We start from the raw sequence: 6,399 nt of genomic DNA on the forward strand, positions 1-6,399 counted from the left end.
AAAAAAAAAAAAAAAAAAAAAAAAAAGTCACTAGGGGTGTGCTTCCAAAGACTCATTTTAACAATCCTAAATCTCACGGGTGGGATCCAGAACCCTCACTCCAGGCGCTCCACAAGCCCAACTGAGTATTTTGATGCAAATCTCAGACTTCATAGTAATTCATCTATACATATCTCAGTATGCATCTTTATTTTGTATTTTTATTTTTGAGATGGAGTCTCGCTCTGTCGCCCAGTCTGGAGTGTAGTGGCGAGATCTCAGCTCGCTGCAACCACTGCTTCCAGGTTCAAGTGATTCTCCTGCCTCAGCCTCCCGAGTAGCTGGGACTACAGGCGCCCACCAGCACGCCTGGCTCATTTTTGTACTTTTAGTACAGACCAGGTTTCACCATGTTGGCCAGGCTGGTCTCAAACTCCTGACTTCAGGTGATCCGCCTGCCTTGGCCTCCCAAAGTGCTGGGATTGCAGGCGTGAGCCACCGCGCCCCGCCAGTATCCATCTTTTTTTTTTTTTTTTTTTTTTTGAGACGGAGTCTCGCTCTGTCGCCCGGGCTGGAGTGCATTGGCCGGATCTCAGCTCACTGCAAGCTCCGCCTCCCGGGTTTACACCATTCTTCTGCCTCAGCCTCCCAAGTAGCTGGTACTACAAGCACCCGCCACCTCGCCCAGCTAGTTTTTTGTATTTTTTAGTAGAGACGAGCTTTCACCGTGTTAGCCAGGATGGTCTCGATCTCCTGACCTCGTGATCCGCCCGTCTCGGCCTCCCAAAGTGCTGGGATTACAGGCTTGAACCACCGTGCCCGGCAGTATGCATCTTTAAAAGATAACTTTTGAAGAATGCAATCATAACATTATTAGCATTATGCATTAATAATATTTCTTTATCATGTAGTCAGTGTTTCAGTTGTTATCTATTGCTGTATAACACGGTAGTTTAAAACAACAATAAATTGCTCACAGTTTCTGTGGGCCAGGCATTCAGAAACAGGTTGGTAGATTGGTGAGGCAGTTCCAGCTCAGTGTCTCATGAAACTGCAGTCACCTGAAAGTTTGAAACTGGAGGATCTGCTTTCATGGTGGCTCCTTCCCATTGGCTGGCAAGTTGGTGCTGGCTGTGGGCAGGGGGCTCCAGTCTTCACTTTGAGGCTCTCCACACAAGGCGGCTTGAATGGCCTCAGAACCTGTACTTAGTTTCACTCAGAGCAAGTGATTCAAGGAGCCAAGGAGGAAGCTGCAATTCCTCTGAAGATCTGGCCTCAGAAGACACACAGGCTTCTGCGGTGTTCTTTTGGTCATGCGTGCCAGCCTGCCTCAATGTGGAAAACTCTACCAGGGCACACCAAGGTGAGGATCCTTGGGGGCCATCTTGGAGAATGTAAATCGGGGTTCAAATTGCTCCAATTGTCTCCCTTTTTCCTTTTCTTTCACACTTGGGTTTTTTGTTTACTTTTGTTTTTGTTTGAGACGAAGTCTCCCTTTGTCGCCCAGGCTGGAGTGCAGTGGTGCAATCTCAGCTCACTACAACCTCCCCTTCCCAGGTTCAAGCGATTCTCCCACCTCTGCCTCCTGAGTAGCTAGGATTACAGGTGCCCACCACCATGCCCAGCTAATTTTTGTATTTTTAGTAGAGACAGAGTTTCACCGTGTTGATCCGGCTTATGTCGAACTCCTGACCTCAAGTGATCCACCGGCCTCAGTCAGTCACCCAAAGTGCTGGGATTACAGGCGTGAGCCACTGCACCCTGCTACACTTCGTTTATTTGAATCAGGATTCAAACAAGATCACATCATTGATTGCATTTTCTTGATATGGCTTATAAGTCTCTTAATGTCTAGGTTTCCTTCCCTCTCTTTTTGGATTTGTTCTTTGCCATATTTTTTGAAAAAAGAAACCAGTTGTTTGAACTTAAAGTTTTCTTTCTATTATTGACAGATAAAACCATGTATGTGTCCAACATCTTTTAAAGTGTATACACATTGTGGCATCATGAAATCTAGCGAACTGACGTATGTATTATTACCTCACATAGAACTTAATATGATTCAGATTCAATTTTTTCCCCAGGCTGGAGTGCAGCAATGCGTTTATGGCTCCTTACAGCCTCAACCTCCCAGGCTCAACTGATTCTCCCACCTCAGCCTCCAAAGTAGCTGAGACCACAGGTGTATTTTTGTATTTTTTTTTTGTAGAGATGGGGTTTTGCCATGTTGCCCAGGCTGGTCTGGAACTCCTGGACTCAAGCAGTTCACCCACTTCAGCCTCCCAAAGTGCTGGACTTACAGGCGTGAGCCATTGTGCCCAGGCCAGATTCAATTTTTTTTTCTTTTTTGTTAAGAAAACCTCATTAGTAGGCTGGGCGCAGTGGCTCACGCCTGTAAATCCCAGCACACTGGGAGGCCGAGGTGGGCGGATCACTTGAGGTCAGGAGTTCAAGACCAGCCTGGCCAATATGATGAAACCCCATCTCTATTAAAAATAAAAAAATTAGCTGGGCGTGGTGGCAGGTGCCTATAATCCCAGCTACTCGGGAGGCTGAGGCAGGAGAATCACTTGAACCTGTGAGGCAGAGGTTGCAGTGAGCCAAGATCATGCCACTGCACTCCAGCCTGAACAACAGAGTGAGACATCTCAAAAAAACAGAAACAAAAAAAAACACACTTCATTGGTAGTGTTTACTTCCATCAGGAGGTATGTGATGTCAGGTTGTCTGTCTCAATATGATGTTAGTGGCCATTTTTTTTTTTTTTTTTTTGAGACAAAGTCTCACTCTGTCGCCTAAAGTGCAGTGGCATGATCTCAGCTTACTGCAACCTCTGCCTCCTGGGTCGAAGCAGTCCTCCTGCCTCAGCCTCCTGAATAGCTGGGATTACAGGGGCGTGCCACCACGACCAGCTAATTTTTGTATTTTTAGTAGATGGGGTGTCACCAGGTTGGTGAGGCTAGTCTTGAACTCTGGACCTTGTGATCCACCCCCCTCTGCCTCCCAAAATGCTGGGATGACAGGCTTGAGCTGCTATGCCCAGAATTAGTGGCTCTTTTTTTTTTTATTTTTATTTGTTTGTTTTTTGAGAAGGAGTCTTGCCCTGTTGCCCAGGCTGGAGTGCAGTGGCGCAATCTCCACTTACTGCAATCTCTGCCTCCCAGGTTCACGCCATTCTCCTGCCTCAGCCTCCCGAGTAGCTGGGACTACAGGCGCCCGCCACCACTCCTGGCTAATTTTTTGTATTTTTTAATAGAGATGGGGTTTCACCGTGTTAGCCAGGATGGTCTCGATCGCCTGACCTCGTGATCCCCCCACCTCGGCCTCCCAAAGTGCTGGGATTACAGGCGTGAGCCACCGCGCCCGGCCCAGTGTCCCTTCTTATATTATCATTACCTACCTTCATTATCAAAGTTTTTTGTTTGTTTGTTTTGTTTTGTTTTTTTTGAGACAGAGTTGTGCTCTTGTTGCCCAGACTGGAGTGCAATGGCGCGATCTCAGCTCACCACAATCTCCACCTCCCGGGTTCAAGCGATTCTCTTGCTTCAGCCTCCGGAGTAGCTGGGATTACAGGCATGCACCACCTTGCCTGGCTAATTTTGTATTTTTAGGTTTCTCCATGTTGGTCAGACTGGTCTCAAACTCCCGACCTCAGGTGATCCGCCCGCCTGGGGTCTCCCATATTGTTGGGATTACAGGTGTGAGCCACTGTGCCCAGCTTCATCAGTGGTTTGATGCAACAGTGCCTCATACCAGGTCTTCAGTAACTGTTGACTTACCCCCTCCATTTCCTACTAGTTTCCTCCAAGTTTCCTAGTCAGCAAAATCTGTTTTTGCAGCTCCTTCCTTGCACTCCCCGTGCTGGAGCGTACTCCTGTCTTTTCTCGTGCGAATCCCTTGATCAGAAACATCCACTACCACTGCCTTTCTTAATCTCTTCACTTGCCTCACTTTGACTCAAACTTTGAGATTTAGACTTGGCTGAGGTGTCATCTCCAAAACGCTTTCTCTGACCCATCAGACCAGGCTGTGTCTCCTGCTGTTGTCTCATGACGCACTATGCTTAACTCCTATTCACATGTAATGGTCACATGTGGCTCTCCAGCGCCGCTCAGTGGTGAAGGACTACAAAGCAGGAACTGTCTTCTACATCTTTATCCCCAGCTTGAACATAACGGATTCCCTCATCTGTTCACCATGCTTAGAAAGAACATACTGTTTCTTGGCCAGGCGCGGTAGCTCATGCCTGTAATCCCAGCACTTTGGGAGGCCCAAGTGGGCAGATCACTTGAGGGGAGATCACTTGAGGTCAGGAGTTTGAGACCAGCCTGAGCAACATGGGGAAACCCCCTTTCTACTAAAAATATGAAAATTAGCTGGGCCTGGTGGCATGCACTGTAATCTCAGCTACTGTACAGGCTGAGGCAGAATTGCTTGAACCTAGGAGGTGGAGGTTGCAGTGAGCCAAGATCGCGCCACTGCACTCCTTCCTGGACCACAAAGTGAGATTCCATCTCAAAAAAACAAAAAAACAAAAAACAAAAAACAAAAAACCATACTGTTTCTTCTTTCAACCCAGAGGACCTTCCACTTTTGCCACCCACTAGGGTCTTCCTTGGTCTAGTTTTGGCCTGCAGGTCTGCTATACATGGAAAGAGCTGCTCTTTGTTACCCTCTTCCATTTAATTGGTAATTGGTGGGCTGGCTGGGGGAAAAAAGACTAAAGGTCGCTCACTCTTCTACGTTTCTTTGGTTCAAAGATTTGGGGTGGGGATATTTTGTTCAAACCCCTTCACAATGCCCCTTTCCACCTTTGGCCAGAGCCATAGCCAGGATGCAGGTCAGGGTGGAAAAGGTGACTCCAGTGCAGCAGGACTAACCTTAATGCTGCTTACATAGGTAAACAGTGAAGGGTAGGGACTCTGGAGACAGTGCGCCTAGATTCCTTCTGGACACACATCTGCCAGTCACTGCCTGCCGGCATGACCCTGGAAATAACTGGCGGTTATGTAGTAAATACACCATCTTCTTAAATTATTGGGGATGTTAAGCAATCCATGTAAGGCACTTTGTACACTGCCTGACCTTGTAAACACTCAAAAGGTGTTGCACCTTGTACTTCTCCCCCAGCAAGAAAGATAAAATGGGGGCTTTAAAGAGTCTTTAAGACCAGTCTTTGAGAGTGTCTCAAAGTCAGCAAGAGAGAAAAGATGCTTAAGAAATATATCCCAAGCTTAAGGAAAATGGCTATCCTTAGTTGGCAAGGGCACATGTGGAGTCCCAACAGGTCATCTGGGAGTAACTTAGATGAACCAGTCAGAATGGTGAAATTCTAACATAAAGGCCTGGGTCTACAATGAATATGCCAAGAAGAGAACAAGCATGGTAAAATTGAGCAACTAGGCTGGGCATGGTGACTCAAGCCTATAATCCCAGCACTTTGGGAGGCCAAGGTGAGGAACAGGAGTTGTAGATCCCATCTCTACAAAAATTAAATTAGCTGGGTGCAGTGGCATGCACCTGTGGTCCCAGCTACTCGGGAGGCTGAGGTGGATCACTTGATCTCAGGTGACTGAGGTTGCTGTGAGCCATGATCTCATCACTGCACTACAGCCTGGGTGACAGGGCAAGACCATGACCCTGTCTTCAAAAATCAAAACAAAAACACACACACAGAATTGAGCAACCTGATTGTAATGCAAGTCCCAATTGATAATCTCCTATCTAAACTATGAGGACAAGGACTTTTTGAGATGGAGTCTCGCTCAGGCTGGAGTGCAGTGGCACAATCTCGGCTCACTGCAATCTCTGCCTCCCAGGTACAAGCGATTCCCCTGCCTCAGACTAAAGGCGCCTGCCACCACGCCGGGTTTTTTTTTTTTTTTTGTATTTTTAGTTGAGACAGGGTTTCACCATATTGGCCAGGCTGGTCTCAAAACTCCTGACCTCAGGTGACCCACCCACCTCGACCTCCCAAAATGCTGGGATTACAGGCGTGAGCCACCGCACCTGGCCAACTTTTTTTTTTTTGAGACGAAGTCTGTCACCCAGGCTGGAATGCAGTGATGCATCTCAGCTCACTGCAACCTTCACCTCCCCAGGTTCAAGTAATTCTCCTGCCTCAGCCTCCCAAGTAGCTGGGTTTACAGGTGCCCACCACTTTTTTTTTTTTTTTTTTTTTGGTGTATTTAGTAGAGATGGGGTTTCATCATGTTGGCCAGGCTGGTCTTTAACTCCTGACCTCAGGAGATCTGCCCACTTTGTCCTCCCAAAGTGCTGGGATTACAGGTGTGAGCCACCATGACTGGCCAACTTTTACACTTTTATTAACTAACGCACTTAAAATACAGCCTGGCAGCAGTGGGTCAACAAAAATACTTGCAGAATTAGTGGGTATCATTTGCCTTTTTTTCCATTACG

This window comes from Rhinopithecus bieti, unplaced genomic scaffold, assembly GCF_001698545.2.
Source record: "Rhinopithecus bieti isolate Rb0 unplaced genomic scaffold, ASM169854v2 scaffold_24390, whole genome shotgun sequence".
Classification (NCBI taxonomy): Eukaryota; Metazoa; Chordata; class Mammalia; order Primates; family Cercopithecidae; genus Rhinopithecus; species Rhinopithecus bieti.